Here is a 24,762-nt window from a genome sequence, read left to right as displayed (position 1 = left end):
TAAACTAATTGTGCATGTGGTATGAAGTGGTCTGGGCTAAGCAGATTGTATTTTAACATCACATGCTGATTTTTGATCCATGGAGAGTTGCTAGGTCCTTAACATTTGAAAATAAACATATTAGAGTTTGTAATCTTCACCCGAGCTGATGGAGCCCGGGCCTGAGAGACGAGCTTGGTTTGCCTTCTGATGCTTTTTATACTTCCTTTAGGAATGGTGACAAACTGACACATGTTGAAACTCCTCTGCAGTAAACACCAAGTCCTTAAAGCTACAGTCCGTTTTTTTTCAACCTTATGCATAGTAACCACAATTTCAATACGTTCAGTATTTTTGTCTATGTTTCCCAAAATAAGTTATTGTGCATGACTAAAGCAGCAAAGAAAATGATCAGTGCCGATGGTGACAGTGGTCATGTTTCAAATAAATATTTAACCAGATTTCAAAATAAAGAAACTGCACATCAGACGGCAAAGATAATGGAGCTCTTTGCTTTCTTTAACTGAGGCTGAGAACACTCTGATGTGTACCGCCAACAAGTCAGAAGAGAAATTAACATTTGACTCCCTTGAATAAAGAAAATCCATGTTGTTCTGACGATACGTATCCTACTATCATTCCTGAGTATTGGCTCAGTGTTGTTGAGCCTTGAACTTGCTTATTGTGAAGAACTATGAACAATACAATAAAGCATTGTGGTGTGTGGATAATGTAAGACCTGAGGATTAATAGGGACTTGGCATACCAGCTGCAGCATGACACAGAAAGTTTCCCACATATTATTGATGGCATTAAAGCTACAATTATTATATTATATTATATTATTATCATCGGCTAACCACTTAACTACTAAATACAAAGGTCATATTCTAACTTGTATAGATTTGGTTGCTCTTTGCCCACATTTGAAGTGAAGAACTGGAGTTTTCTATAATATACAAAGTAGGTAACTTGTGACTACTTTCCAAAACAACACCCAGATGGTTACACATTCAAAAGCCACATCACTGGGGCGCTGTTGGCCTAGCGGTTGAAGCACGCGCCCCATATACAGGGGATATAGTCCTCGTCATTGTTCAAACAAGTCAATTAGTTGATCTGATATAAACAACGTCTGCCTCCACCACTATGAAAACTTCCTAGGCATGAAATATAAAGATTAGTTAACTTACTTCCTGTATGCTTTTCAAAGTAAAAGCCCAATCTGTTTTTTTTTTTTTTTCAATTTAGTGACTTCCTTCATTTTTACACAGTGCTTTCATTCTGAATGTGTATCCTTGACAGTTAGTTAGGGAATGAAGTCATTATCAAAGATCTTCATTTGGCTCCCTGCTAAAGTTTCTTTGAATCCCCTGTTCACTGTAGGTTCTAAATGTTTTTGTCACGTGACACATGGCTCTATAAACAATACAGTTTTTCAACTCAAGAACACAGAATCACAACGATAGTGGAGGGCAAGATTTATAAATTAAATGATTCAATTTGAGCTCTAATATTATAATGTAATACTAAAATTACAAACAGTAAAGAATTACATTTGAATGGGATTGTAGCATAGACTGCATAATTAATGGACGTAGTATCAGTGACGTCCCCCATCTGTTTCTGAAGCACTATGTTGAAGCGAATCGTCAGCAGGAGCCATATTGGAAATGTTGAACGCAACCTAACTTCTGTTGAGCAAGTGTGAGGCAAAGAGGCAGGGTTTGAACCTCCTCGCCAACAGCTATGTGTTCTCGCCTGTCAATCATGTTCTTAAATGGGCAAAACTTGTAATCTTAATATCTTCTGAACTGTTGCTTTGTAAAAATATTCACCCCACGTACAGTGTATGCCCATAAAGAAATGAGCTCTTCAGACCGAAGCCGTTTTTTGAACCAGGCTGTACACATGTTTATTATTGCTGAATTGGTGTGTATGTGGTTTCCCTTGTTTCTGCAGCCAGCCTTATGTGGACGCTTATTGAACTGCAGTTTATAACACTTCTGCATGGGCTCCATATTTTGGGTACGGAGGTTGTCGCTTGGATTGCAGATAAAGATTGACAGCTCTGATGTTCCTGCCAGGAGAGAGTAAAGCAAAGCTCTGAACAAAGTTGCTGGACTATGGTCATTTTTGTTCTCTTTCTTTCCCAGAACTGCTGGTTTGCATTCTGAAAAAACAGGTTTGAAGTCTATACCTTCACTAAGTCAGACTATTTCTTCAACTCAACCAACCACAGCATCACACTACTTCCATTACACTGCTTTCACCTTTGATAATAGTCTTAATCCACACGGCCACTAGAGGTCTTTTTCAGGGAAGTCGCATTTGGGATTTGAACACAAAACCCATGCTGCCAGCGTATAAACAAACACCTGCTTTGTTCCTTCAGTGATTTCCACAGGCTGTATAAAGACATATCACAGTTCAGTCCTATATGCCTCCATATCTCTGCCACATGTTCCTTTTTTATTTCATACAACCTCAAGGCATGCTAAGGTCCTTAATACCAGAATGTTTACGATAATTTCTCCCTCTCAGGCACCTCCTGGCTTCATTATTCTCTCTTACTATGTAGTGGGTTTGTGTGCTGCTTATTTTGGCAGGAGGCAATCTGGCCCTGGGGCTATGGGGATTCCTTTCCCCCATGTGTCAGCTAATGTTTACCCAGGCCTGAGGACCGGGGAGGGATCACAGGATTTCATAATCCACTGCCCATACAGTGGAGCAAGGGCAAAAAAATAATTCTCTTTGTGTCAACAGTTGTTTCATTCATGGGTAATTTCCCCATAGCTAGCCTCACGCTGCAGCCAGAGATAGAGGCAGAGAGAGGAGGAGAGATAGCAAGAGAGATGTCCATACTCAAGTGCTCTGCTTCCCTGGAAACCACTTGTAAAGAACTCAGTGTTTGTATCCCACCTCTCTCATTCATGTGTTTTAACCAACCGTGTATCTGAATTTATGAGATCTATATAAGCACAGGGATGCAGATTGTGTCAGCAGTTCTTTAAAGGAAGGTGGAGGGGAGCGGGGGACATGTCTCCAGAATCGCCTCTCAACAGTTTTTTTTTTCTTGCTCCCTGGGCACTGGCTATTTTCCAAGACATAGTTCAGGATCAATGCGCTGTGGAAGTGAACTCTGAGTGGCAGCACTGGAGGTAAAACTCACTCCTGCAGACCTGAGCACAGACTGTGTAAAACCAAAATTTAGAAATGTGATGTTCGATGTGGTACAAAGCAGCAGTGCTTCTGCTTCTCTGATACTTTTTCTTTCATTTTCTGACTCTGTGACTGTGGTTTTGATTTGGCTTGGTTTTATCACACATCAAAAAAAGCACGTCCTGTAAAGGAACAGTTTTAATCACCAATGGACAAAAAAGTTGTATTGTATCTATGTTTCAAAATGAGTAAAAAAGTAACCTCTGTAAGACGAGCTATAAAAATGGTTGTTTTTTGGCACACTAAAACTCAACTAAAGCAATGTGAAGGATGGCTGATAGAGAAAAAAAAACATAGTATTGATTTGATGCATAGGCTTTTTCACTGATCAGCATGCATCTGCACACAGCAGCCCAGCTGATGAGCCAAACAGAATCCTCTGCAGGTCTAAATTATCTCTTGTTCACAAGCTGCTAAGCTGTCTGACCTGTTGCACGGCCTTTAATGAAAGCATCTAAAATTCAGTTATGCTGTGTCTCCCTAAGTTTCGTGATCTGATGTTAACTGTTCATGAAAATAAAACAGATTTAATGGCTAAATTCAGCACTAATCCAATGAGAGTTAAGAAAGCTCGGGAAACACGTAAAAAGATGCAGGAGCACAGACATTTATGCAGAAAAAGAGCTCCTGTGGTGATATCAAATGTTGTAGAATTCATCTGTTTGAATGGAGAACTTTCAGGACTCATGTGAAAAAAAGAAAGAAAGCATGGCATTACAGTATATCAAAATTGTCTGTAATGTTTCTAGTTATCGTTCACCTAAACTTGCCTAAATCTTGCATGACTTAAGTGGAACTAAAACTAATGCACATTTCTTTTTTTTAAATTAAAATTTTTGGGGTTTTCGCACCTTTATTAGTGTTGGGAGGACAGTGGATAGTGCTGGAAACAGGGAGAAAGTGGGGGAGTCGAACCCGGGCCAACCGCTTCATGGGCGCGCAATTTAGCCATCAGGCCAAATCCACACCCACTAATGCACATTTCTTCCAAAATATCATAAACTACATTAAAATTTGACAGAAAAATTAAACACTAAGCTCCCAGAACATACAAGTAAGGGGCAAGATATAGTGAGCACGTTGTTGTTGTGGATTTGGCACACTGACAGGGTGAGCAGGATGAAGTCTTTAAGAGACATTTCTGTCACCCCATTTCAGTCAAAACTTTTTCTGTCTCTGAACTCATTCATCAGTCTGCTATCAAAGTTGCACCAAGTGCTGAAATCTGCTGCGATCCCTCCGATGCAATGCCGCCGCGCTTTCCCTGCTGATCTACTGAGGTAAGGAAAGTGCATTACACACAGATAAAAGTGGTTCTATAGGAGGAATGATCCTTACTCAAAGTGGCCCTCATGGCTTCTTTTATTTTCTTCGACTTCAAAGAGAAGTGCTTTGAACACAGATAGTGTCTATGTCTGTTTACGAAGAAAAGGGCTGTACTGCACTTTGACAAGAGTCCCTTACTGTGCCTGTGGTTACAGGCATGCTGGACAGACATTCGGTTCACTCACTCTCAATCCTCATCTTTGATGTGTAAGAGTTGATCTAAACTACATAACGTCTTACTAAATCTGCTGTTAAATATATTGCAAAACAAGGATAAATGGAGGCTTTGGAGCTTATAACAGCAAATATTAAACTGATGTAGCTTGTCAACATCAAGTCTTTATTTTTTTAGAATTCTCATTAGAATGTGTTTCATTGGGGGGCGCTGGTGGCCTGGCGGTCTGAGCGCCCCTCGTGCAGAGGCTGTGGTCCTCTTCACAGAGGTTGCCGGTTCGACTACCGGCAGCGAGCATTTCCTACATGTCTTCCCCCACTCTCTGCTCCCCATGTTTCCTGTCTCTCTTCAGCTGTCTAATAAGGCAAAAAATCCCCCAAAATATAACTTAAAAAAAAGTGTTTTGTTGTTTGCGCCTGATTGAGTTTTCTTCCTCATCACTGTCAGAAACTATAAAATATTATTTTGCATTTATAAGTCCTTGATCACCACTATATATCCTTTACATCTACTTTTTTGTTGTTGGTCTTAGCCTGCAGCTTTTGTTTCTTTCACTTCTCCTGCACCGTTTCATCTCTTTGTATTTTCCACCATAAACAAAGTGACATCAAATCATTCATTCATCATTTGGCCATTTTATACAAATATTTCCAGTTGTGTAAAGGTAAAATACAAGATTTCAAGACTGGACTCTTCTCCTCGCCTTTCCTGAAATACTAGGCTGCTGTGTCTCAAACCAGACAACAAATCAGCAAAATAGCATAGCATGTGCACTCCAGTTACTGGATGTGTAATGCATCTTCGTATATGATCGAAACAAAAGGGTGCAACTTGTAAAAACTTGGCTCTATAGTTCACCTGGTGGTCAAACCCTCCTCAGGGTATCTTTAAATGATGTACTCTGCAAACCGTCACAAACACAGCAAACAGAAACACATACACCATTTTTCATACCACTGCACACCTTATTGAGTTTACTCAAACAGCTTCCTCCTGCCTCTGCTGCTGCTTCACTGGCAAACTCTACCATCAATACATGTTTATTCAGCTGTCAGTGCTCCACCCTGGCTCCTCCTCTGCTCCGTCCCTCAGTGATCACAAAGGTGGAACAACCCCATGGTGTTTGTGGACGAGTCATCATGGCCCTTTGCAGACCTCAGGATGTACATTCTACACAAACTTGTATACTTTTTTCTCTCTGCGGCTCTGACTGATATCTGCACCGCACAGGACTGCAGAAGCAGGATCATCTTAAGGTGGATAAAGAAGGACTTTCACTATCATAACCCTGTGGATTAACTGGTGCCTTCTCTATGCTGATATGAAAGTGCACTGCATTGCAGGCGGACTATATGAGCACTGCAGGCAGAGCGTATAAGTCAAAGGTGCATTGTTTGCCGTTGTATGAGTGTGAAAGGGTGACTCTCTGTTTTGTTGCTGTCTGGTTTAGTGGCAGAGGTGGGCATCCAGTAGTTTGTTGTTAAAAGGAACAACGAGGAATAGAAAAAATAAGGAATATCGTGAGAGAGAACAGGAAAGAGAGGGCTTGAATCGACCAACCAGGTGTTATAATGAGTTTGAGAAATGTGAAATTTTGGACAGCTGCAATATCTCCCACTTGCTACTAAGACCCGCTGAAGCAGACTGGTGCCAAAATTTCTGCAAGGCAACATAATTGGAAGTTCAAATTGAAAAGTATCCAGTAATAAGACATTAATACTGATGTGATATCAAAGAAACTATAATGCCCACAGAGTTTGCTATATCTGTTCTACTTGTTAATTAAGAACAACACATGATGTTTTCTTGGGCTTCACGTTCAACATACATGAAAAAAGATAAAACGAACAAGGTCTTGATCTCTGATGAAAAAATAAAGCCAATGTAAAAATGCAAAAAACTGCAGTTCCTCAAATGTCCTTTTGAGGCTGGAACCAAAAGTGGGGGAGATCCATAGACTGTATAATAAATGGACAAAGTGTCCATGACGTCACCTATCTGTTTCTGAAGCGCTGTTTTGAAACCTACATCGTCAGTGGGTGCCATATTGGAAAGGCTAAACTCAAGCCAACTTCTGTAGAGCTAGTGTGAGGTAAAGAGGCGGGCTTTGAGTCTCCTTGCTAACAGCTACAGTGTTCCAGCTAAACATGTTTTTTTTGCTGTAAATATCTGCTTTTTAAGATTGGCATGTATGTGGTTTCTGGTACTTGAGCTATCCTCAAGTGGACACTGAAGGAACTGTAGTTTTTAGCACTTCCACATTGGCTTAAATTCTCGCATCTGGTGGTTGCCGCTTGGGAAGACCACATTAACCCCCATTTTCAATTGCCCTTTTCACAGCAAGATTGAAAATGCTTACATCCTGGCACTAACAGTAGTTTTGATCTGATGGGCTCATTTTGTTATGTCCCTACACACTATACAGGGGCGATTTTTCAGCCCATGCTTTGGAAAGCCTATGAAAGGCACAACCTACACAGAGGGGTTGCAAAGGGCCACAGCTCCACCTCTTTTATGGTCAGAGTGACCAAAAGTAAGAGTGAGTCAGCATTTCCAATCTGGCATCCGCCATTGTTGGACGTCATAACACTGCTTCAGAAACAGAAGGCTGACGTCACTCAGATACACCCATGTTTTATAAAGTCTGTGGTCTGTTGGACGCAGAGGCCAATTCAAAGCACTACAGAATGAACAGGACAGTGACTAAGCACAATTTGTCTTTTACAGCTTAAGTTTCCTACAAAGGTGACAGGCTGAAGCACTGTTCCACATGGACCTTGCTGTAAAAGTAAAAAGTGCTACTTATAACATCTATAGCTATATCTCTGGTCCCTGGTCATTAAAACTAATTGGCAACTTTCTGTGGAAGTTCATAACCAATGACATTATTCAACGTCGCTGTACCTTGCTTCTTCCTGTCTACAGGAGATAGTCGAGATATATTGAGAACCTCTGTTTTAACACTTCATTGATTCCACTCGTGTGTTCTCTCATATGTTTCATTAGCTGTTGCAGGAATATGATCGATTTTAGAAGTATGAGATCCGGTTTTGCTGCAGGCAGTGTATAAATTGAAAGTAGATATCAGGTATGGGATGGTGTGGATTATTAGTTGTTTGTGGACACAAACAGGTTCATGGCGTCAATAGGCAACATGTTTGTACGAGATGAGCCCTCAAAGACTCAACGTTTGACTCCTGAACATACAACATATCCTTCCTACTTATAATGTAGTGTTTTTTTGTCTTTGCATTGTAGCTAGAAAACCGGATAATGAAATACATCCAAGGATAATGGACCAGTCATCTGTTATAGAGACTTATGTCAATGACCACAGCAACAGGAAAACCTTAATCTGGGTTTTTCGAACAAAAGGCAGTGAGGTCGATCACTGCCCCCACCTCCATGGTAGCTCCCAACCCCTCAGTGTTAGATAAGGTTGTAATAAGATATAGTCAAAGCCTGGCAACTAATCTGATATTTCACCTCGGTGAGAGATAGGAAAGATATAAAAACGTATTAGGAGTGGGCTCTAAGAGGATTAGACTATGGAAACGGATGTGTGCCGGCATTTTTAATCCACTCATGCTTAACCCCTTCAAGCTGCCCAATCTGCTACACGCAAACAATGATTATTTAGCTGTGCTTTCTATGCAGACGCTGCTCTTGTTGTAGCCCAACAACTCTCTCTCCTCACGCAGAAACGCCTCCCCCCTACTCTCATTTAATTTGATTTTGTGTGAGTGGAAAAAAAAAAAAAGGTGAGCAGCGGACTGACAGAGCTCAGGTTTGATTAAGATTCTCTGTCCTGTGACAACACAGCACGGCTCTGTGTCTCAGCTGAATTACTCAGGATTGAAGATTGACGTTTGGCGCTTGGTTTAGCAGCAGCGTGCGTGTGTCTGTGTCGCATTCGTTTACATTTCTGCAGGTTCAACTTGTGTTTGTTCAGGCAGCCACCCACGCAGTTGTGTGTTTTTGAATGCTTTACATATGTGTGCCCCCTCTTAGAGATGTCTCTGCCTGTGTGTACACCAGGCGCTTAGTGGCTTAGTGCAACCTAATCTCACATAGCCACACTTTGAGGACGTGAGATTAAGTACACGCGGACTGCAGAGGGCAATTAATCTTCCCTCCACATTCAGGGAGCGGCTTTCATGTCAGGTCGGGTTGATCATAGCTGGAGTGTGTTGTGTGAAAGGTGAAAACACACACATTTGACCTTTTGACATATGTTAACTCTGGTATTAGTTTCAGGGGGGCTGTTCCACTGAGGATCCTTCCAGGAGGAGTCGAAATGAAGCCATCACTTTGAGAGAGACAGCTGTTACATGGGACATGAGAAGTGAAGCACAAGGAAAGCAGTCTCTATGTGTCATACAGGTCGGCCCTGAAGGGTGAGGCCCTGCAGCCCCGCCAATCCTCCACCGTCTATTGAGACACGACCCTTGTGGCTGCACAGCAATCGCAGGAGAACAGCGTCTATGTAACCTTACACAAAGGGCACAGACATTAATAAATGGTAGTCCGTGGAGGATGGAGGAGACAGGGAGAAATAACAGGTGTCAATCTTCATTACATGTGATCTGCAGCCTCTCCAAATTCCAAATTATTCCCCAATTAAGAAGAAAAATGGAGGCGAGGATGCTCTGCACATTTGACATCCTAATTAATTACTTCCTTCACATGAAGAATTGACTCATACTTCATGTCACCTTGGAGCTCTTTCCTGTGTTGCAAAATGAGCCAGAGGTTCTCACAGTTAAAGAGTTCCAAAAAGGAGAGGGCTTTAAAATGTGTGGAAAGTTATAAAGACGTACAGCATCAAGGTAATTACAGTTGGTTTAATTATGTGAAATATCTGCGTTATTGTAAATGTCACAGTATTTTCAAAATAGATCCATCGCCGACGTGCATCACAGGGGTTTTGGATTTGCCACACACTTGGTTGTGAGGTGTTAAAGTCTGACAGGCGTGATGGCAGAACTCACCGAGGACATAATTGGCTATACTGTGAAATGGGCTCCAGTTTTATTATCAAATCAGTTGTGGTGAATTAAAGCAGTGTCTTTCATCCTGTCCTCACATTTGTTATTTAGTTCTCTCACGCCATCCCTCAGACAATTCTATCCTGGATCATAACGGGCAATTTCATTCTTACAATCAATTACAGGCCGATTGTGAATGGTTTACTGTGAGAGGGGAAAATGTGAGAAAGATTGGAAGTATGATTTTACTTCCATGGGTAATTGTGCCGATATGAAAGAAAAGGATTTTATGACTGTCCTTCTTTTCCCCTCGGTGGTGCACAAACACACACACACAAACACAAATCACTACAAACATAAAGTCCTTTACAGGCAGCACAACAGATTTTTGCATAAATTTGGCGATTGGGTGTAACTAGTGTCCTTGTGAACAGCATAGTGATAGTTCTGCAGCATTACAGATGGCTCGATAAAAACACCCTGGAAAAGAAACTTCCCTCATAACCATGTCTGCATCATGACAAGTGGATGGGGACATTAAGCATTGATACAGGACTCGGCTCCCTCTGTGTACAGTGGCACATCAGTCGGAGCTCCTCATGCATGCATACTGAATGTATGTCATTCTAGCTGTGAGCCAACGCCCTCCTTTGGTGCAGTTTTTACACTTGGCAGGGTGATTAACGCATGTGATGCACCAAATCTGGGTAGCCCAGAAAGCACCAGAGCTGGATAAGAGCTGCACTCGGAATCCCTTCCATCTTCTGCCTTCTGGCTCCTCGGGCTCGTACTGTACTTGATTGGATTCCTTTTTTCCTTTTGATGATCGCCACTAAACAAATATTTGCTCCTCGAAAGAACAGCCATGTTTTGTTATTTGAATTCATAAACTCCCTGCTAGTTCGCACATCGACTCACTGCCAGGTGCTTCACTGAGCAGTGAAGGAGGAGTTCAGATTTCTATTTCTCACTTCTGTATCTGAAATGTGAAAGTTAACTGGCTTCTCGTAACCTTGTAGAGTCGTGTGCAGAGCCTCTTGTTCTGTGAAGACGCTTTAAGCTGCAGCACGTCTCAGTCTTGCCGTGTCCCAGTCTCAACTGCTTAGCAAATTGTCAGACAACCTACAAAGAGAATTATGGGCCCTGAGGGGTCTTGAGGAAATTGCACCACTGGCAGTTTTATCTGGGGGGAGCTGCAGGGCCTAGACAATGCTCCACTTAAGTATGATGACAGACTAGAGGGGATGTACCCTGGCCCGCTCTATAAACTTCACAAAAACCCTCACAGCTGAAAACTAAAACTCCTGGCATCCCCCTGCTGAAGATGTCACTGTAGGGCAAAAGTCAACTACCATAAATTGAGCTTATCAGCCAACTTGAAGACAGAAAGCATATAATAATTATGGATGTGTTCCATTAGCAAAGTAAATTCAAATTTCACCAGGCTACAGTTTCAAAGCATTATACAAATAGTGTTTCCCATTCATTTGGAAAGAGACAAGCGACTGGCTCGACAGCCTTGATGAATACTGCTGCGTGGAAATCATCCATCATGTACATGCTCGTGCTTGGAAACAAATCAAAATAGAATGTGGACAGTTGAGTCGCACAGTGACACACAGAGCCGGCAGGTCGATGTGCATTCGCCTTCGGTATGTTTACATGTTGGCTGCTGCTGCTGCGGGGGATCATAACAGAGGAAGATAGACCTCTAAATGCATGCACAACACATTCAGGGGAGCGCGTTCGCTTTGAAGTGGTTATTAATACACAGACGGAAAATTCCTGCAGGGATCAAGACGAGACACCAGAAAGACACAGGAGCGAGGTTCTGCTGCATCTAAGGAAGCTCATTTTTCTTCCTTTGCTGGGTTAACATGTTGGTTTGATGTTTCCTCCGCGTCTGTGTAATTTGAATTAAACACTACCAAGGAAAAAAAAGAGAGAGAGCACAGATATGACTGCAGTGTTTGCATATTGGCCTGTTTATTAGGGTGTTCCTTGCATGTCACGTTGCCTGTCACATATTGGTGATGAAACTCTGCCTCCAGCTCCTCCTGAACACATTTCCCCACTCGTTTGTGAAAGGTACGCTTGCTGTGCGTTCTATGCAGAAGTTTCTCATTAAACACAGTAATGAACAGGAGTATCAGCGGAGGGCGGAGGTGTTTTATCAATACCGGGGGCGGAGGAGTGAACCAAAGCTACACAACCTCACTTCTTACACTCGGTGGAGAGCTAAGTAAGTGAACATTGGACTTTTCCCTTATTTCAATACTCCGAGTGAAGGAGATAAACAGAGGAATGAGGCCGACTTTGTGTGTGTGTGTGTGTGTGTGTGTGTGTGTGTGTGTGTGTGTGTGTGTGTGTGTGTGTGTGTGTGTGTGTGTGTGTGTGTGTGTGTGTGTGTGTGCATGCTGCTGGTTGAGCCTCTCGCCGCCTGACCCGTCCGTGCTGATGAATAATGAATGAGCAGGACAGAAGCAGTTACCATTTGGAGACAGTTTCCTGATGAATGATTACTGGCTCCATTGGGTCTGTATTTGCATAGGAGATGAAAATGTCGAGAGGAAGACACATGGCTGTTACAGTCTTGGAAGCGGTAATACTTCTGACTGCTGAGCAGGCAACTCTTCTAATGTTATAATCAAGCAGCATGGCTGCTCATAAGAGACCACACATAAAAACAGAGAATAAGTGAAGATGGGTGAGGGGGTGCATGAGGTGACATTTCAAATGAGATGTATTTATCTGTTGTGCTATTAAATGGGTTTGTCTGCTCCTGCAGAAATTCCGATTTATGCGTGTACCGTTCTGTACAGCTGTTCCTTTAATAACCACATTCATTACCCGGCGACAGTTATTAACAGAGCAAAATAAAAAAGCCCTGCAACTGAGGTGAGGGGAATTTCTCAGGAAGCACACACACACACAGTGGAATAATGAGGGTGAAGATAATGATCAGTTTTGCAGAAAGGGAAACAGAACCAGTTGATTCATCCCTATGCAGACAGATAAAACCAGGCTGTCACTTACTTTGCTGTCAAAGCTGTGCCGCTGTGAAGCAATATCTGCCGTGCTGAAGTGAGGGAGATAAGGATTTCATGGTCATCGCGTCTCCTCCTCACAAGGTGGTTGAGTGGTGTAAGGAAAGGGAGGGGGAGTTGGGGTGGTGAGGCCTCTGTCTGCAACCCTGCAGGGTGAGATGAAGTGTCCCCGTCAATGTCAGATCTGTGTTTACACCTCAGAGCAGCCACCTATGCCACCACTTCTCGCCTCGCCACACAGAATCTGGCTCGGTTTGATCAGCTTTTTGAGTTGGCTTAATCTTGTCAGGCTTGACAATGAAGCCCGATCTTCACTGTTCTGTCTTAGCGGTGGAATTGGCCTACAGCTCGTCCTATTCAAACAGAGCCCCCAGATCCCCTCCTTGAATCCATAATCATCACTCGGAGGGGATTTTTGGATGTATCAAACATCTCTAAGCAAAAGCACTGATCTGCATTCATCCCTACCATAAGCTGGCCTGGCTGAATGCAAAAACAGCCCTGTTAAATTCTGAAGGCCTCCCTTTGCCTAAGATATGCATAAGGGTTGGAATAAGAGAGAGAGAAGTCATCATCTTTTCTCTGTCGTTGAAAGGAGATGAGGATACAAGTGTGTTTTAGTGCTCTCAGGGTTGGTTGGAGCGAGGTAAAAGACAGACAGGAAAGGAAAAGTGCGAGAAAGCAGAGAGAGAGAGAGAGAGAGAAGGTGGGGGAGCCATCATTACCACAAGGCTACTTAAAAATCCTCCACTGAGGGCACTTAATAGAACCATTTGTAATAGAGGCTTCCTTTCACAGCGCACAGCGTTGGCAAAGTAAGGAGACGCTCTCCGTGTGGGTGGGTGTGCAGAGAGAGCATAGAGTGGATGTTCTACCCCCCAGATGTTGGCCTTCTTTGATAGAAAGGAAAGTCAAATGCATGGCACACAGTAGGCTTTTTTGTTCCTTAAGAATGTAATCAGCATTACTCGCTGAGCCCACACTCTGCTCTTTCATGTGTTTAGCTGCACCTGTGAGCTACAAGGACAAACACAGACACTGCACACTGACGCTCTGCTCATTTAAGACTCACTTTGAATTAGAGTTTAAACCTGCAGGAACACAATTTGCTTTATGTAACGAGTTATGAGGGAAACTCCTCTTTCTTTTATAGAGACGGACTCAGTTCAGTTCCTTTAGTCTCACTTAAAAACATGTATCACATCAATTCAAGCTGTCTATATTCTACAGTGAAATCTACAGCCAATTGGATATGTAATGTCAAGATGTAAAGAAAGTAGAGTACTGTTGTCCTGCAGACAGAAAACTGAACACTCGATCAAGATTTTAAGTTGAATATGTAAGTGCTCTTATGCATTGCAATTAATTAACTATGCTCACCTGCATGCAACACATACGATAACGATAGGGCTGTGATTGATTGTACAGCTCTGGCTCTATGCTGCAACACCATAAGACTGATTTATGGGACAACTTCTTTCTTAGTCTAGCATAAACTCAAACCAGGTTTAGGCATGAAAGAGGGTAAACAACAATCAGAACATGTTGTTCCTAGACAACTGTGACAAGTAAGGTGCACAAGGGGAGTAGCCATCACTTGCAAAATATTCAATCTATGGAGTCTATGATCATTATGACTACTTCAGTTTTTGATCTTCTTTGTGTTATCTCAAGAAACAATTTAAGAATAGCAAAATTGATTGTTGACGTAGTTATTAAAATTTTCGGTATGACTCAGAAGTTTTGCAACACCAGAAAATGTGGGGAGTAGAGAGTGGGGGAAGACATGCAGTAAATGGTCGAGACTGGAATCGAACTCACAACCTCCGCGACAAGGTCTACAGCATCTGTATATGGGGTGCGCACTTAGACCCCTGGGCCAGCAGTGTCCCACACATTTTTTTTGAAGTGGAATTATTTTTAATTCTGAGATTACAGTCACAATTCTAACTTTGATTTTAGACTTCTAAGAAAAAAGTTAGAATTCTGCTATAAAAGTCATGAATCTAAGAAATAGTCATAATTCTGCAATAAAATCATACATCTGAGGAAAAAAGTCATAATTATGTAATAAAAGTAATAAATCTAAAAAATAAAGTCATAATTCTGAGATAAAAGTCATAAATCTGAAAAATAAAATCATAATTCTGAGATTAAATTCATGATCCAGGAAATAAAGTCATAATTCTGAGATTAAAGTCATAAACCAGGAAATAAAGTCACAATTCTGAGATTAAAGTCATAAACCAGGAAATAAAGTCACAATTCTGAGATTAAAGTCATAAATATGAGAAATAGTCATAATTCTGAGATTAAAGTCGTAAACCAGGAAATAAAGTCATAATTCTGAGATTAAAGTCATAAACCAGGAAATAAAGTCATAATTCTGAGATTAAAGTCATAAATATGAGAAATAAAGTCATAATTCTGAGATTAAAGTCATAAACCAGGAAATAAAGTCACAATTCTGAGATTAAAGTCATAAATATGAGAAATAAAGTCATAATTCTGAGATTAAAGTCATAAACCAGGAAATAAAGTCACAATTCTGAGATTAAAGTCATTAGTCTGAGAAATAAAGTCATAATTCTGAGATTAAAGTCATAAACCAGGAAATAAAGTAATAGTTCTGAGGTAAAAGTTATAAATCTGTAAAAAAAAAAGTCAGAATTCTGAGAAGTTCATAACTCTGACTTTAGTCTCAGAATAAAAAAAAATACACCTTCAAAAATTGTTTTCCCTCATCTGCCCTCCAGATTTTTTCAGTGGTCTTAATCCTCTTTCATAAAAAAGATAACAGCAGCTTGTTTCTTATGCTATTGGTGTAGCATAGTATAGCATGGTTTGCGAACACTGTTGGCCAAGACAAATATGTAAGACAAATTTGGGCATATTTATGATTTTCTGATATGCTATTAAGACAAAAGTAAGATTAGGAAATAACTGGGAGACAAACTAAAGGTTTAAATAGTCATAAACTATAAAACGTGTTCTAATAAACTGACTGTCTTAACGAACACCAAAACAGAATCCATTTGATTTGAACTTCACACCACAAATTCACAGCCTGGATTTGATCAAAGACTCCTCAAAGTGGAGGCATGTAACTTCATTTGAAAGTACATGGTTTCCTGCTTAAACTGATTCATGAGTGGAGTTTTGCCAACAGTCAGCAGTAACTCAGCCACAGCTACTAAAATATTTGCCAAGGCTGTTCTCTAAAAGAGCATGTAAAGTGAAAAATGGTGCACCTATAGCATAAATAGAGCCAGGGCCAAAATGTTCCAAAGAATTATGCTCAGTGTACATTTGTGCGGAAATAGGTCCCATTTTATCTCAAGTCTTCCTTTGAACTCACTGAAGGTTCAGTGAGTCATCTGGCACTCAGGGGCATGACATTTGTAATTGACATCATTTAAATATTTCAAGCTCTTTACATTCATTCCCAATGAAACAGGAGCAGAGTTACGTCATGGCACTTTCAGTGGAAATAGGTAAGAGCACATTTCTTCTTGCAAACACAGTATGTTCCAGCAATTACAGCCTAATTATTTTTTATTTTTTTATTTAACCTTTATTTTACCAGGAATAGTCCCATTGAGATACAAAGTCTCTTTATCAAGGGAGTCCTGGCCAAGACAACAGCATAAAAAGTTTCACAATTAGAACAGGACAAAACATACAGTGGCAAGTAACTATTACATTGATTTATATTATGAGCATGGACTTTCTTTCCTGAGTTGCAAAGAGAAGCAGGTAGGGATGAAAAGAATGACGCCTTTTTCTCATGATTGAAAACTGCAGGCATGCCTGTTCAGGTCTATATTAACACAGTTCACAAAAGATGGACTGTTTTTTTTTTTCATCTCCTTTTATACAAACGTTGATTTTTTTAGGGAGGGGAGCAATAAAATACAGAGAGTATGTTTAATCTGGTTCATGTGATACTAGACCAATCCAATGTCTTATAATAATAATAATAATGCATTTTATTTATAGGCGCCTTTCTTGGCACTCAAGGTCACCTTACAACATTAAAAACAAACAGAGTTTAAATAGCAAACAGTAAATAAAACCCAATTTAAAAAGTTTTAAGTGAATGGACAGAGGAGTTGTGGTCAGATGGAATAAGCCAGTTTAAACAGATGGGTTTTGAGTTTGGATTTAAGATGTGGGAGTGAGTCAGTGTTGCGGAGGTCAGGTGGGAGAGAGTTCCAGAGCTGGGGAGCAGAGCAGCTGAAGGCTCTGCTCCCCATGGTAACAAGGCGAGCAAGGGGGACAGTGAGGTGGATGGAGGAGGAGGATCTGAGGGTGCGGACGGGTGTGGCAGTATGGAGGAGGTCAGAGAGATATAGAGGGGCGAGGTTGTGTATGGATTTGAAGGTGAGGAGAAGTATTTTGTAGTTGATCCGGTCTGTGATGGGGAGCCAGTGGAGCTGTTGCAGGATGGGTGTGATGTGGTGGATGGAGGCGGTGCGTGTGATGATACGGGCGGCTGAGTTTTGAACCAGTTGAAGTTTGTGGAGGCTTATAGCTGCTTAGATGACACACCTGGTTCAGTTTTTTTTTTAACTAGCACCTTGGTATTCTTCTGAAGCGGATTTAGCTGATTGACTGGTTTTGCTAACAAGTGCTCTGTCATTCAGTAACATTAAAGCTGGATTTATATTTCTGCGTTGAATTGACGGTGTAGCCTACGCAGGAAGTCCGTGTAGCTCTCATACCTATGCAGAGGTCTATGCACATAGCTGATGTGCACCTCCTCCAAAGTGTAACTACCCGTAGAATTGACGTAGACCGCAAGCCCTGTGATTGGTCCGTGCGGCGGCATTGTATTTCCTGCATTTACAGCTTACGGGATCCCCACTCATCGGCCGCACATTGGCTGAGTATTTCGTCTCCTCCTATGAAAGTAGATATGTTGCAAAATGCACAAGCTTCTAGACTTGATTTGAGAACCTGCAGAATACGATTTAAGTACTTGTGGATCAAAAATGTGAACTTGTATGTTTCATTTTTCACTTGTTAAAAAAAAATTCCCACACGTGAACTGAATTTGAAGTTACAGAAAAAAAAATTACAAGGTAGCGTGTGGAAAAAATGTGAACTTGTATTTTGAAAATTTTCACTTGTAAAAATTATTTATACAGTTACAAAAAAAATATTCACACTAATTAGATTGATATTTAAAACCACATTTCGGTGATTACAACCTCTCGAATCGGTCCCTGTAACTTCACGAATGAGCTTTCTCACATTGCAATGTGACGAATCTGCGCGCTTGACTTTTGCAACACTTCTTGCACTGCATGTGTTGCAAAAAGCACTTGTAGCTATGGGGGGAGGGGCAGAGGGGGAGGGGGTGGTGGGTGGTGGGGTGAGAAGTCAACCAATCAGAAATCAGAAGACGAAGTGCTGTTCTGCTCTGCTGTCCTCCTCCCCTGTACCAGCGGCTGCCAGGCTCTGGGCGCACTGCTACAGGCTACGGGGGAAATGACCGGACTCTGCTTCTTACTATGTGTTTAAAAACTTAAAAAACTTCTGCGTAGGGGCAACGCAGAAGTATACTCAGCTGAAAACAAGCGACAGCGAAACTGAGGAAAACTCCAAACCTACCAGCTCAAAGCAAAGTCGTTAGTCTGACACTGTGTTAACCCTGACTTTAACTATTAACTTAATAAACTTTGTTTAATATACTTTCAGGATGTCGGTAAAGGAAGAACACAGAGACAACTTCTGCTGTGCACGTTTGCTGTCAACCGCTACAAGTACAACTGAACACTGAATAACCATGAAGCAGTCACTGCACTGTGGGAAACTATCACTCCACCTGTAACTCTTGGTACCCTTAAAGGGGAGTGCACAACTCAAAACAATACTCTACTAAACCGATGTTTACGGAATACAAATTACCTGACCCTGTGAAAAATAAGAATCTACAAACTAAAACTTCACAAAAATCTCATCTTACACAAAAGACTTGTTTTCTGTTAGCACCGTCAAAAATGAGGGATTCAAGAAGTTAATCAGAAAACCAAATCCAGATACAAGCTAATAAACTGTCTGGTTTCTTCAACTTTCACCCAGAGGCAAAAATCTGTCTTTAAATTTAAATGAAATAATGTTTAATTTATGGTGATAATTACTGATATGAAAACATTTTTTGCGATAACATTCTTTTCAATATCACCCAGCTCTACTTACAGACTTTAAATAAATCAGATATTGATAGGAAAAATTTGACAAATAAATAGCAAAACGACTTTCAGTATAAAGGCTGATTTATACTTCTGCGTCTCCCCTACGCAGCAGGGGCTGACGCGGACATGAGCCCCACATACTTGTGCGTCGGTGTGTCTGTGTCGCGCAGCAATTCTCCGCCGAAACGCCTGAGGGCAGTGTGGTCTCTCTGATAGCCGGCCGCCTGCTTCCGGTCCCGCTACGATCTCTGTTTACTTTTCCACAGAGTTTCAGAGCGTGTTATGTTAATCTACAGCTGATACATGTTGCTGTTTATCATACAGACATGATTACATGAAGAATAGAGAGAGGGAGATGAAATACACGGCCGATGTGCGGACGATGTCCGGGATCCCGGAAGTGTTGTAAATGCGGGAAAGACAAAGCCGCCGAGCGGACCAATCACAGGGCTTGGGGTCCACGTCGGCTCTACGGAGAGTTACATTTTGGAGGAGGTGCACGTCAGCTACGTGCGTAGGCCTCGGCGTAGGTACGGGAGCTACGCGGACCCCCGGCGTAGGGTACGCCGTCGATTCAACGCAGAAGTATAAATCAGCCTTAAGACTGAGAGAAATAGCATAACTTAAAAAATATACAGCTCTGGGAAAAGTTAAGAGATTGCTTCAAAAACACATTTCCTATTGTTCAGATGTTTTTGTTTGAATCGAATTAATATTTTGTTTGATTATATACAACATTTCTTTCAGCATCAGTATGAAATATTCTTATTTAGGTCTTTGATGAGCATAAAATGGCCACTGTTTAAAATAGTCAAGTTTAAGTATTTTTCAGAGAGTGAATAATGCAAAGAAAAAAACAACCCAGTGAGCACTAACCGCAATTTCAACACTGAAATTTCTTGGCACTAGTTGAAGTCAGATCTTGATGCTGTAGACCTTATTACAGTCATTTTCCAACCTGTGAAAGTAACGCTCTAACATCAATGTGTCTCTTGTCTTTAGATTTGAATGAATCATTCATTAGTGTTGAAAGAAGGAAAGACTTTTATTTTGTCGCCATTTCTCTGAAATGATGTCGCAGTAGTTGAAAGCCCGTCTATGCAAAGAGGCATTTTCATTTTCACATCAAACTCATGAATACTGCACTTCATAGGCAATGACTTTAACAAGAAGGTCTACAGACACGGTTAAAGGGAGAGGTTTTAATCATACTCTGCTGTAGAAGAAAGAGAAAGATTGCTCAGGTCAAACTAAGTTGGTCATATCTCTTAATATCATATCTCTTAGCTGTGACCAGTCTTGTCATGAGAGTTCACGTGAGCATTCGCAGAGAAGTGAGTGCTGCCAAGTAACACTTTTTTACCCACTCTCTTCTCAAATCAAAATATCCACAGAAGGTGTGGATAATAACACATAAAAGAAAAAAATACAGATAGCTAAATAGGAAAATTCATGGAGTTACATGCAGATTACAAAAACAGTCTCACAACGAAGCTGAACAGCATCACAAACAGAAGCTTTCAACAGGAAAATGGAGGTCTGTAACCAAAACCGTCATTATAAAGAAGCATAATCATTGACTCAGAGAGAATTTCTCCAATTTCACTGAACTGAACAGCATTGACAGCTCAGAGCTGACAGCCTCATTTAGCTCACATAAAACCTGAGAGTGATCAGCACCTGCAGAGTGGGGACAGCCCCCTTTTTCTACCAGACACGTGCTGCAGGTTGAGGGGAGGGCTCTTTGATTGATTCAAACATGTTGGGCTTATAAGACAAAACTAAACCTTGAAATCAGCTCACTGTCTGAGTAGGGTCGAATCATGGATTATTCTCTCTTAACCCACTTTCATCAACATCATCCTGCAAACAAGTGGAGCTGCAATCTCTTTTTTCTCTGTGAGCTTTGCTTTTCTTAGTATGACCTTGATTAGGCTTAGTATCCTGATTTAACAGACTTACACCTGCTCCTTCCTAGTAGCACCCAGGAGTTACACAAACAGGGCTTAAGTTTAATTGATATACAGGGCTTAACTTTAGGAAGGTTAACTTTCAGCTCTAAGTTGAGCCTGCACCCAGCTGAGTTAAAATTAAGTAATCATACATTTAAGATATACCTAATAGTAGAAACACTAGAGTAAAAACAATAGTAGGCTATGTCACTTTAAGAACATAAGCTTTACATAGTTTGTTTGATGTGTACATCCTTAAACATCAGTTAGGACATGCTGTCATGTTTATTTATTTTAATGTTCACTGTGTTACCTGTCTCTAATAGGTCAGTATTCATAGTTTTCTGTCACGTGACCAACGCAGAAGCCAGGAGCGCAAAGAAAGAGCGTCCATTGAACGCTGCAGAGCTGCAACACAAGCTTGTTAAGTGTTCATCTCTACATAATTTGGTGTATTTATACCACCTGAGAACCACAGAAAAACAGAGAGGAAGAAACACTTAAAGTTTTGGGCACTCCCGACTCTTTAACAGCATCCGCTACACTATTTTAGTCATTTCAAAAAGCTGAATCCTTGCCAGAACTTCAAGCCTGTGATCTGATCTGTATACTTATCTAAACAAGAATCATTTCCTTTACCCCACCACCAGGATGAAAGCCTATATGAAGGAAAGACCTATGTATTTTTGATCAGGCTGGGTCAATAACGCTGCAGTTTGAGAGGTGAAGGACTAGAAAATCAAGCAAAGGTGGATGATATCATTCATGCAGACTGGTAAAAAACGTCTCTCACTCCCAAAAGTTCACTGTCAAGTCTTGACCATAGACTGTATAAAATATGGACGTAGGATCCGTGACGTCACCCTGTTTCTAAAGCGTCGTTTTGAGGCCAATCGTCGGCGGCAGCAGCATATTGCTCCTGTCGAGCAATTGTGAGGCGGGCTTTGAGCCTCCTAGCCAACAGGTACAGTGTTCCCGCCTGTCAATCGAGTCAGCTGTGCCTCTCATTGGAAGACTCGTAATCTCAACATCTTCGAAAACCGTGCATTAGCAAACCCCTCCCCCCCCAACAGTGTGTGCCAATCGAGAAATGAGCTATCCAGACTACACTCGTCTTTTGTAACAGGCTGTATTGTGAAAGAAACATGTTTATTTCTGCTGTAAAGATCAGCTTTTTTGAATTGGTGTGTATGTAGTTTCTGGTACTTTCAGAGCCAGCTTCAAGTGGATCCTTGATGAACTGCAGTTTTTTTCCCTTCCGCATTTGACTCGTATTTTTAGACCGGAGGTTGCCGCTTGGACACTACATATTAACTTTTTCCTCACCTCAAGCAGATCGACCTCATCACCAAAATGTCAGGATAAAAGTATCCAGTTTTGAAAACAGCTGCGTCATTACTAAGCGACCATTAGCTGGTTTACTACCATTGTCAACTTGAGTTAACTTAAGTTGTTTATTAGTCTTTGCACACCAACCATGTCAGAACAACAACAACTGCATTGAATAAACATACCTTAATTAAAATACTCAGTGTCTACTTCAACTTACCATTGATGAAATGTTCCCTCAAAGATATGGGAATATGGAGCTATTATTGTAGCAAAAGTATTTGTAAATGTGTATTATGATCCACAAATGCGTACAAAGATCCACAAATTCGTGAACTGATCCACAAATGCATACACACATCTACAAATATATAAACGTATTCACGAATGTGTATATGAATCCACAAACCTGTACACAGATCTGTAAATGTATAAGTTACAAATGCATACTATAGGGATGAATCTCTAAAAAGTCTAAGTGTTTTAGGCAATGGCCTAAAAACACACACAAGTCCTCGCTTACAACTGAGGCATTCTTCTCATTGACTGTCTGTCTACACGTGACTTTTGCGACAGTTCTGCCGTGTGTGATCTGTGTGATCCACAAATGCGTAAAAAACACAATACGCACTTGTGTGAGGCGACGGTTTTAATTCCCAGAACTCAGGCTCAAAGGCGCCAGCTGCCGGGCCGACACAGCTGAACAAGCCTACAATTTTAACATTTACCCAAAATTAGATTTTTTTTAAAGTTCACTTGTATGAGACTGGTAATAATACCACTGAAACCTGATTCAAAACCACGACCTTGTACTTACAGCAGGCGGCGGACGATCCATCGAGGTCTTCCTTCCAGAAAATGTACAAATAGGCCTACTTTTGCTACAATAACAGCTCCATATGGAAACATTGATGTTGCCATTGTTTTGCTCTTCTCGGGAGACAGCTGATAGTCTAATAGCATTAATCCACAATCTCCTCCTCCACGGGATTTTCTTTCTCAGAAGAGGTTCTTCAAAAACATAATCCGGGGTTGTCTCCTCGTCAACTAGCGCATCCAATTCAATAACAGCTGTTAGGCCTTGTTTAAAAGTTTGTAAGTACCCAGTTTGCAGCAGAGTCAGGCATTACCCTGTAGAGTAGAAGCTTTTATTTCCTTTGATTATGATTGGTCGAGGGGCGGGGCAAACACACGCGCAAGAGAGAGGCATTGGCAAGGTGTATGCTCACCGCAAAGGTTTTACCTGTGCAGCCTCCACATCACCACATCATGTGCCTTTCTTAGAGCTTGGCGACTAGACATCGTCTTCTTTTATAATAAGGATTAGATTAAAAATAAGAATAGTTATTAGAATAAGAATAGCTCGTTTCTAACTCATTCACGCAAAAGACTCCAGCTGAGCTAGAGCGTAGCCTCAGACCTTGCGTCGCGGAGAGAGACTATTACCAGGGCCTGCTGTTCCGAGGGGGACCCCATGTTTCCTATCTGCATCGCCGCCATTGGACTTTACCTCAGAAGGTGTGGACTTTTCTTCTTCACTGCTGAGATGGAGTGCGGATTTTCCTTCTGTGCTGCTGGGACGGATTCAGGACAGTGTATCTTCACCAGTCGGCGTGCAGTAGGTGAGTGAGTGTGGCATGAACTATGGGCATGATGCTAAATGCTGCCAACGTCCCCCCCATACACAGCACCCAGGCCTCAATCAGGCCTACAATAGTGGTTTTGGTTTATGTTTAATGCTGGCTTTTTGTGTTATTTGTGCGTGAGCCCACATATACACGAGTATTCTATGGTGGTCAAAGCTTGCCCTAAGTCAGATTTAAAGGGTACTGACTTGCCTGTCATGTCACTTAACAATTGGTTTGGTCTTAAAAGGGATAGCTTCTTTATTTAATTTTGGTACCAGGGGTTAATGGAACTACTGCTCAAATAGAGTAATTTTGTTTTCAATTAATGCCATTAAAAAAAACTGAAGTCGTTCATCTATATTTTTGTTAATGAATCATTTAAAGTTGATATTAATCTCTCAGCCAGTTTAATAGCAGCTTGCTGACAATGATGAAATCTGGACTTGTATACAACATTCCATGTTCCATATCAGGTTGTGCACATCACTGGTTTGATGGTGACTGTTCGAACCGTGCTCACTTTCCCAATCGTTTTGGCTTCTTTTATGAGATGTGGCTTCGAAACCATTGTGTGTGTGAATGTGTATCAAAACTTGTGGTGGAAGTAGATTTCCCAGTAATGTGGTCATCTAAGCATTGTCTAAATCAAGATTATTTGTAGTGGCTTGCTTTCGCCAAACCAAACAAAACACCTATAAGCCACTGAGGGGCTGCTTTACCGGGACTCAGTTGACGCGTCCTCCTCGTCAGGATGAATGAATGAAGTCCACTCGTGCTCTGACATCAACAGGTTTATTATGCCAATATACAATATACGCACAGCCGATCAATCCACACTTGCATCTAATCAAACTTGTAGAATTACAGGCTTACGTCTATTGTAGACAATACGATGACAAAACGTAACGAAACGTAA

At 41.3% G+C, this 24,762-nt stretch overlaps 1 long non-coding RNA gene across 1 annotated transcript; it reads right to left on the bottom strand.

Annotated features, from left to right (window-relative positions):
* Positions 1–1,953: 1,953 nt before the first annotated feature.
* LOC117817706 lies at positions 1,954–23,131 on the bottom strand. The gene is made up of 3 exons (XR_004632181.1): positions 23,036–23,131; positions 12,727–12,883; positions 1,954–2,059 (listed from the first exon to the last, which is right to left on the bottom strand). It is a non-coding gene; the product is annotated as an uncharacterized LOC117817706 (long non-coding RNA).
* Between the last annotated feature and the right edge of the window lie 1,631 nt (positions 23,132–24,762).

The sequence above is a fragment of the Notolabrus celidotus genome, chromosome 8 (assembly GCF_009762535.1).
Source record: "Notolabrus celidotus isolate fNotCel1 chromosome 8, fNotCel1.pri, whole genome shotgun sequence".
In the NCBI taxonomy this organism is placed as follows: domain Eukaryota; kingdom Metazoa; phylum Chordata; class Actinopteri; order Labriformes; family Labridae; genus Notolabrus; species Notolabrus celidotus.
Note: the sequence above shows the minus strand (reverse complement) of the source record. Positions and strands in the feature narration are given on the sequence as shown.